Consider the following 10,479-nt stretch of genomic DNA (forward strand, 5'->3'; position numbering starts at 1 on the left):
ACTTAAAGGCCCAGTGCAGTCAAAACTGTGATTTACCTGTGTTTTATATATATTTAAACACAATGAGGATGGAATAATACTGTGAAATTGTTACAATTATGATAATACCCTTTCAGTGTAAGAGCTGTTTGAAAAGACCACCTGAAATTTCAGCTTGTTTTGCATGGGTGGAGTTTTGACCTGCCTGGCGGCATCACCAGGAGGTATAAATTAATTGACCAACAACTAAGAGAGTTGCCAACCTCTCTACCAATAACAGCTAGTTTTCAGGTTACATTTCCCTCCAATTAAGATCCTCCAATTAGGCCCCTCACTAAGACCACTCCACTCAGACAGTCCTAGCAAAATTTTAGTTTGAAAATTTTTTTAGAAGCAATTTTTGTTTCTTTTCGAAAATTTGAATGGAAAATAATCACAATAAGGTACTTTTTATTTTGTATATATACAGTATATACAACTGTATATATACAAAAGAAACTGTATATTTTCAAAATATTTTATACATATATAATTTTTTCTTTAAAACAACAGTACAATACAGACAATATAAATGGCCTTTCCCACAGTGGGTGCTCTGGTCAGTGGGTGCTCTGGTCAGTGGGTGCCCTCGCCCCCACCATCCCGGAGATGTTGGCAAGGCAAAGCCCCGCCCCCGGCCCAAAGGCATTTTCCAAGGGCCGGAAAAAACAAGCGAGCACACCTATAACTATCAGGACCAGCACACACACCGCTCACAGCATGAAACCAAACCACAAAACATAAATAGCAAAAAGCAAAACATACAATAATCCCATCCCCACCCTCACCCCTGATTGGAGGACCGCTAACATTTACAGTATACTGTACATTTGTGTATATAATTATTACAAAACTCATCAATTCCACCCTTCAGACAGCCACAGATCAACCCATCCTTCCCAATAAATCATCATTCTACCATTTCCTCTTGCAATACACCCCTCCATTCTCCCATGGTGTCTCACTAGGGACTTGAACCTCCCCATTTGCAACATTTCTGCCAAGAGCACAATGATATTTCCTATTTACTGACTGTGGTCCTTCAAATCCCCCAGCAATAGTTTGCAGGTCCAACCGCATCCTGATATTATGGCATAACAAACATTCCTGGACCTGACTCCAAAAACAAACCCCCGATGGACAGTACCAAAAGAGAGGCTCTATTGATTCTGTTTCCGCATGGCAGTCTGCACCGGTTGACTGACTGTTGAATACCACATATACTCAGCATTCTTTTAATACATGAATTTGATATAATAGCTTACATGGAAAATAACAAATTGATTTAAGGTACTTAATTGTTACCCAGAAATGATTTGATATTGAGATAAAAACAGCTGCATTAGACCTTTAATACTTATGACAGAGCTGGGAATCTTCTGACCAGTGAGAACTAGCACTGACTGTATGGCTCTCATTCCAAAATCACAATGGTCCTCGAGTACAGTAGAACCACAAAAGGGAGGGAAAAAAAGAACAAAATGAAAGACTGTAAAGACATGAACAAAAGGCAGCACAAGTTTTCAGGATGTCATAGCTATGAACAGTTATGAACATGAACAGTTATGTATTTGATATTAAACTGAACTGTGAAACAGTTTTAAATGAAATGTCTAACTGAAGTGTTTGGAATGTTCTGCAACTCCAACCTGCTAGGACAGCTGCTTCCTGGCGAGCTGGTAGAGGTTGACGTTCTTCCTGGATACTTGATTTGGCTGATTTAAAGCCCTCTGAGGACAACATGATCTCGGCGAGCAGGTCAAAGTCAGGTGCCATCACGGAAACAGGCCGTTTCAGAGACTTTAGGTTGTCAGTTAGATCCGCACAAAGAGCGAGATCAACCGAGTCCGTTTTTCAGACCTATTCTGTGGTATTAGCTGTGATGTTATCGGAAGGTTATAAAAGGTCATTAAAAGGTTATGATCTGAAACAAAACATGACAGAAAATGTTATGCTGGATTCATGGGGATGAAGAATCCACTTGAGGATATCTCTTCCCTCGAACACAAGCCTTTGGGGGAAAACAGGTCATTATAATATACATGTGAAAACTTAAACTGAACTATTTATCTGTCAAGTTAAATCAATGGAAAATGAACAACTTTTAAGCCATAGCAATACAAGCAGTCTAATGAATACTGTAAGGTCAAGTGGCACACTATAAACTGTTACTATGCTTGGCAGCCTTCATGAACTGAAGCTGATCAGCGATGACTGACAGTACGCCCACATCGATGTAGTTAAACTCATCAAAGCGACACCAGGAACCAGACTGCACCATACCAAAGTACAGCTTCCTCATCATCTGGTAAGGGAATGTCACAGAGAGAGAAAACTGTATGAGGTGAATTACACGACTACTTTATTGAGTTGAACATGTGTGCAACTAACTCACAGTATACAGTAAAATGTCTACGTACACTTCTTTAGTCTCTACAACTGATGCAATGCGTTAAAACCAAACATCTTTCAATGCATCAAAAGTGGCTACCACTATCAGAGCAGTTCAGTACCAAATATAACTTTCCAAGAGAATGAAGAGAAAAACAACATCAACATGGCTGTACTTCCTGTAAATACCCGTTTGAATACAGAGCTAAATGGATGCCAGTGACAATGATTTCCACTACTGACAATTTCAGGTCTACACACCAACTAACTAAATAAATAGGTAACACTTTATTTGGATAGTCTGTAGAGCATCTCCAGACGTACTATCAGTAACAAATCAACTATCTACTAACCCTAACTCTAACCTTAACCCTTATTCTAAACCTTACCCTAACCATAACGTAAACTTAACAAGCAGTTGCTTATCAACGTATGCAGTACAGCCGACCCCTGCTTGAACATGCCTGTCCAGCCTGGTGCAAAAACTACAAACCATCCCCAAGTACACCAGCACTAACTACATCCACCAGATGGCAGGACTAAGAACAGTGGAGGAGAGAATGGCTGTTCTGGGACGCACAGATTTCTATCCAGCAACCCCTTTCTCTGCGCTTCTTAAATGATGAGTAATTGTATTACTTTTTTATTTTCTTTAGGATAGACACTTGTGTACTGATGCAAGACTTCAGTGGTGAAACCCATTCATCTAGGGGCAAAGTAGGGAGTAGAGGTTGCAAATAGCAATCATATCACGCAATTATACCATTTATAAAATGGTCGCATACACCGAGTGTCTGGAAAACATGAAGAACACCTGCTCTTTCAATGACGTCGACTGACCAGGTGAATCCAGGTAAAAGCTCTGATCCCTTATTGATGTCACTAGTTGAATCCACTTCAAATCGCTGTAGGTGAAGGGTAAGAGACAGGTTGAAGAACAATTTTTAAGCCATGAGACAATTGAGACGTACATTGTGTATGTGTGCCATTCAGAGGGGGAATGGGCAAGACAAAAAATGTAAGTGCCTTTGAACTGGATATGGTAGCAGGTGCCAGGCGCACCGGTTTGTGTCAATTACTGCAATGTATCAAGAATGGTCCACCGCCCAAATGACATCCAGCTTACGTGAAGAGGGGTGAAGACATCAAAACTATGAAATAACACATAAGGAATCATGTAGTAGCCCAAAAAAGTGTTAAATACATCAAAATATATTTTAGATTCTTCAAAGTAGTCACCCTTTGCCTTGATGACAGCTTTACACACTCTTGGCATTCTCTCAACCAGCTTCATAAGGAATGCTTTTCCAACAGTCTTGAAGTAGTTCCCACATAAGCTGAGCACTTGTTGGCTGCTTTTCCTTCACTCTGCATTCCAACTCTTCCCAAACCATCTCAATCGGGTTGAGGTCAGGTGACTGTGGAGGCCAGGTCTTCTGATGCAGCACTCCATCCCTCTCCTTGGTCAAATAGCCCTCACACAGCCTGGAGGTGTGTTTTGTGTCATTGTCCTGTTGAAAAGCAAATGATAATCCCACTAAGTGCAAACCAGATGGGATGGCGTATCGTTGCAGAATGTTGGCAACAATGTAAGAAAGAGGATTTTTAAACTGTCACTTTGTATGCCTTACGATATATACATGTTTTCTCTGCCTTATCTTACCTCTGGGTCATTCCATATGATTTCAATCGCTTTCTGACTGCACCCCTTTGGATTTCAACGGAACCTTAGAGGTGCTCAAAGTTGACCAATTTTGCATACCTCACCATGAGACATCCATGTCTTCATCATTGAAAATGATCGTGTTTGATATCATTCGAAAGCTTACAAACAAGATTGTCAAACTATTCTATGATTTCTTGTAAAAAAAAAAGTGTTTAATAATAAATACAAAAAAATTAACTATTAACATCAATTATAAAAAAATTTAAAAATCTCAAATGTTTTAGTTTGGACTCTATTTGACATAATCTGAAGTGTTTGTGGTGTGTCTGTCATACTCTTGAATACAGGGTGGGTGTCATTTCAATCATAGAAATATAATTAATAGAATGGACATATCCCTTCAGACTCCTGACATTTAAATTAAATTCCAACTCTAACTTCCAATTACGCCGGTCCACCCACCGTCAAATGCCAACTTGAATGGGTATTTTTTAAATTCTATTGTCTATATTTCTATGATTTCAATAGGTTTCCTATAAAAGACTGACCGTTTAATTTGTAACAATGGATATTCCCACTCATGTCAACGTTCTCTTATATCTGACACCTACCCTGCATTCAATAGTATGCTGTGTCTCAACCGATGGCAGCCACAAAACCAACACCTCCAATGATGTAAAATAGGGTCTAAAATACAACATACAGTACCAGTCAAAGGTTAGGACACACCTACTCATTCAAGTTGATTTTTTTATTGTGGCTATTCATTGTACTATAAATGCGTCCTATAGAGTGGGACCAATTTCGGCTATGTTGTTTTGCCATGTGAATTTGATCTGATTTGTTTTTGCAGGTGGGAAAAGTGTCATCCTGACTGCTGTAATAGTGGGTCTTGGTGGAAAGGCCGCCATCACTAACAGAGGAGTATCATTGAAGGGTTTCGTGAAAAATGGTGAAAGGTAAAGTCTCGTGTTACAGACTCCCATTCCACATACTATTGTTCCCCTCCATAAGTATTTGGACAGTGAAGATAACATTTTAAATTTGTCTCTATACTCCAGCATTTTGGATTTGAAATGTTTCATGTGAGTCGACAGTACATAATGTCACCTTTTATTCAAGGGTATTTTCACACGTATCTGTTTTACTGTTTGGAAATGAAAGCACTTTATGTATCTAGTCCCCCCATGTGAAGCAGTCATAAGTACTTGGAAAAATTCAGCTTACAGTGTATTCAAGTAGTCAAACATGTATTATTCAGTCCCACATTCCTTGCAAGTCATGCCTACGTCAAGCTTGTGACTCTACAGACATCCCCCAAATGCATCCAACCAGGCTGTAGAGACACACGCTTGATGTAGTCTTGGCGTGCAAGGAATGTGGGACCAAATACTCAACTTTTGACTACTTTAATACATTATAAGTGAATTTGTCCAAATACTTATGACTTCTTCAAATGTGGAGACTAGATAAATAAAGTGATTTACGATTGTGTGTGAGTGTCTGTGGCGGTGTCAGTGTGTGTGTGTTTGTATATGTTCAATGGAGAGTTTAATGATGTTGCTCACTTTCACTAATGTCTGTACTTTAAAAGCCTCTTTTACCATAAATCACAGGTCAATAACCCAGTCTCAATTCTTAACCAAGAAAGAAAAAAGTAGTGCACTATGTAGGGAATATGGTGCCATTTGGAAAGCTGACATCATTTTTATTGTTGTTGTTGAATAGCGGTAGCTACTATTGACCATATTTGGTCAATGACCATATTTAGTTATCGCTGTGTGTGGAGAAGTCTTAATGTTAACAAATAATTATGTCATATGCACATAACAAACTGTATATAAACATGTTGAGTCAGTAAAGCTATTTTGTAGAAATGTGTTTTTGTATTCTGTTGTGTTTCAGGGGAGTCAATCATCCTGACTACCCCTCGGTGCTGGACTCTCTAAGCATAGCCAACCCAGTCATTACCAACTGTCTCATTGACAGGAGGGCCATAGAATCCATTCTCATCATCAAAGTTAGTTTCTACCCTGATCAAGTTCATTATATTTACATGTTGCATGCACAGTCCAACAAACTGTTTGAAGGAGAGTGCATTGAGGTAGATCAAATTGAAAGATAGAAAAGTGGTTTTGACAATTGTGCTTCTAACTGTACCATCATGTAATGTATCAGGCTGTCTTGCATAGAATGGGCACTGTATGTGGCTGAAGTTTGATGAAGGTAGTTTAAGTTGGCAGTAGACTTTGCTGCAAATGTAAAAGGTAGACAGACCCCTTGCTTGCTCGAGTCGATGGTTATAAAGTGCCCAGGTACCAATGTCTCTTCCCCTATTTTAATTGCAGGGGAAGAACGCAGCCAGGAGGGTGATGCGACAAGGCCGACCCACCGAGGAACTGTCGCGAGGCCTTCACTGTCGAAGGAGATCAGGTTTACCGCAACCGATACTACACCCCAGACTTCGGCATGGCCAAATACCTCAGGGGAGATCTGGAGACAGAAATTCGGTAAGTAACTATTTTGTTCATCTGGTCTGTACTATTTTCCACCCCATTCTCCTTTTCACCTCATTTAAGACCTGATTTACTTAACAAGGGGCACATCTCAGTAGGTGTTCCAGGTATGTCATGACATAGCACAAGTGAGGGGGTTCCTCTTTTGTTCTCTATCTCTCCTCTATTGTTCCTCAAGCAAGGGGGGAGGTCGATGACATTACAGATTCTCATCAGACCAACTCCTTGAATGCCCTACTCCTTGAAGTTTTCAGTTGTGTAAAAAAACAACACTATTTTGCTCAAAATATATCTATCTTTTGCTCTTTAGTGTGTGTACTCAACTGTATTTACAGTATACTTGGGATATCGCTTTCAACAGTAAAAGCAAAACAATCGCTGGAGGATGTCTTTTAAGTTATTTAGATGTGTTCAATGTTCATATTGTATTGGTTGATGAAAGAGCTTGTACAGAAACACATCAGCAGTAAATATTTTCTATCTATTTATTTCATGTTTTATTTAACCAGGAAGTCCCATGAGAGGACTGATCTCTTTTTCCAGGAGGCGATAATAGAAGGGAATTAAGTTTCCGCCCTAAACCTGATCTTGTCTTTCAGAATTGTATTGATTTGTAGTTGCATTTCTCAGCAAATTGGAGTCAGAGCTGAAAAACTACAAGGGCCAGCTCTCCCGGGTTTCATCTTCACCTGGGCTCAGTCACTGAGGACATCCAGCGCATGGAGGCCAAACTACACAACACCATCATGGCCCTGGTAATGTCTTGAACTGTGTTGTAATGTGTCAGTCACTGCTGTATAAAATGTAAACATTGATGCATTGAATAGACAACAGTCAGATGCGTTGCTTCATCACACTTCAGCACCATCATGACCCCATAATGACTGAAAAAGACTGGTATTGTGTTGTGACTGTAAGCATGCTTGTTACAATTGTGATAATTGCATCTCAAAAATAAAAATGCATGTCCTGTATATCAGAGTGCTGCTGTCTGTTATTGTGCATGATACACCTTTATTTAATGTATGACATGAATGCTGTTTAACTGTTTACCTGTATTTTTGAATGCAGGCCACAGTGAATCAGGTCAAGGCCAGTGTGACTGAGCTTGAGAATGTCGAGGAGGAACAGACTGAGGACATCTGCACTTTGGTAAAAATACAACTTTATTGATCCATGATTATTATGATGATTATTTAATGTATGACATGAATGCTGTTTAACTGTTTACCTGTATTTTTGAATGCAGGCCACAGTGAATCAGGTCAAGGCCAGTGTGACTGAGCTTGAGAATGTCGAGGAGGAACAGACTGAGGACATCTGCACTTTGGTAAAAATACAACTTTATTGATCCATGATTACAAATGATGCTTTGATTTCCCATGGAGATGATCGATGTTGGTTTGATTGATTCTGTAAAACCTTTACATTAAATTGACCGTGCTAACTTCATCAAATGCTACAGGAAGAAGTGGCTCAAGAGAACCAGCAGAGAATCGAATGGTGAGAAGAAAACTGTGGAGGAAGCAAAGGAGGAGCTGGAGGAGCATGAGAAAACTACCAAGGAAGTTGATTGCCAGTATGTTGACGGGAGGAACAGGATTGAACAGCTGGCTGAAGAGATGGAGCCACTGAAGGTGAAGAGACATTAGCGACTAACAGTACAGGGAGGTGGTGCGTCACAGTGCAATGAGTACATTTTTGTATGTGTACAGTGCATTCGGAAAGTATTCAGAACCCTTCCCTTTTTCCACATTTTGTTACGTTACAGCCTTATTCTAAAATGAATGTATTATTTTTTCCCCCTCATCAATCTACACACATTACCCCATAATGACAAAGAGAAAATAGGCACACACCTGTCTATATAAGGTCCCACAGTTGACAGTGCATGTCAGAGCAAAAACCAAGCCATGAGGTTCGAAGGAATTGTCCGTAGAGCTCCGAGACAGGATTGTGTCGAGGCACAGATCTGGGGAAGGGTACCGAAAAATTGCTGCAGCAATGAAGGTTTCCAAGAACACAGTCACCTCCATAAGTCTTAAATGGAAGAATTTTGGAACCACCAAAACTCTTCCAAGAGCTGGCTCCTGGCCAAACTGAGCAATCGACCTCATGGATTGGTTTTTGCTCTGACTCTGTACTATCAACTGTGGGACCTTATATAGACAGTTGTGTGACTTTCCAAATCATGTCCGATCAATTGAATTTAACACAGGTGGACTCCAATCAAGTTGTAGAAACATCTCAAGGATGATCAATGTAAACAGGATGCACCTGAGCTCAATTTCGAGTCTCATAGTAAAGGGTCTGAATACTTATGTAAATAAGGTATTTCTGTTTTATTATTTGCAAAAATGTCTAAAAACCGGTTTTCACTTTGTCATTATGGGGTATTGTGTGTAGATTGCTGAGATGTTTAAAAATATTTAAATCATTTTAGAATAAAGCTTTGTGTAAAGGGTTTGAATACTTTCCGAAGGCACTGTATCTGGAGATAGTTTAGTGCCTAAAATAAGGGGTTAAATATAATGTTATATCCCTCATATATAGGACAGACACTTTCTTTTAGATATACATGTATATAATATATATGTTTATCCATGTATAAATGTGTGTCACGTCCTGACCTTAGTTCCTTTTTTATGTCTCTATTCTAGTTTGGTCAGGGCGTGGTTTCCCAGACACAGATGAAGCTTAACCCTGTACAAAAAAAGCTCAATGGATAATCTCCATTGAGCAAGCTTTTTAGCCCACGACTGGCCCTTTTAGTACACAACTCTCCCTATAGTCCACAATACTGAGAATACGAATACTGTATATTGAATATTCCCACATTCTTTTGAATTCATATTTGTGTCTTAATGTACATAGGTCCCTCTCTGTGAGATGCAAATTGTACTTTCATCATTTCCTGATAAACATGAATTGCTGTTGGTACATGATGTTTGATCACAACAGTGAAACACTCCATCTCAGTATGTGAGCTAATCCTGATAGCTCTCAAATGGCCTCTATAGCTTTTACATAATACCAATATATTTGTCAGAATGAATTTGACATAGATTTTTATCAAAATTGTTCAGTTAATTTATTTGGCCTTTTGGGCAGTTCTAATGTAACTCCATGGCAGCACCCAAGGGGCTTGAAGTTTCGAGCTCTCCCCGTAGATTTTGTGGTGGTGTCGTGTCCCAATGAGTTACAGAACACTGAGCCAATCACAGCGCAACTAGAGAACATTACCAACCCCTACGCTCCGTATTTTCCACTGGCTGCCCCACCACCACAGAAAGCACTGAGCTAGGCTGAAACACCTACATTTTGGAGCTGCCTTACTCAAGAAAGCAAAAAAGAGATCATGTTTGTATGCGACTTCTTAACTCAATGCTCATGTATTTTTTACGTTGTTTGCAAACTGATATGTGACAAGTATTAATGCCAAAATAACATGCAAAACAGGTTTTTAAAAAACGAATCATTTGGTTATTATTATTTATAATAATGCCCCACCAGGCCTGATTGACGGGTCACCACTGCACTTTTCCAGCAAGTCAGTTTGTCAAATATCTTGTCCTGCTAGAGGTGCCCCGGTCAACTGTGAAGTGGAAATGTTTATGAGCAACAACAGCTCATCCGCAAAGTAGTAGGCCACACGAGGTCACAGAAAGAGGCCGCTGAGTGCTGAAGCGAGTAGCACGTAAATATTTTCTGTCCTCGTTTGCAACACTCACTCCCGAGTTCAAAACTTCCTCTGGAAGAAACGCCAGCACAAGAACTGTTCATCAGAAGCGTCATGAAATGGGTTTCCATGGCCGAGGAGCCGCACACAAATCTAAGATCCCCGGCTGGAGTGGTGTAAAGCTCACCGTCATTGGACTCTGGAGCGGT

This window comes from Oncorhynchus mykiss, chromosome 19 (genome assembly GCF_013265735.2).
Source record: "Oncorhynchus mykiss isolate Arlee chromosome 19, USDA_OmykA_1.1, whole genome shotgun sequence".
Lineage (NCBI taxonomy): Eukaryota > Metazoa > Chordata > Actinopteri > Salmoniformes > Salmonidae > Oncorhynchus > Oncorhynchus mykiss.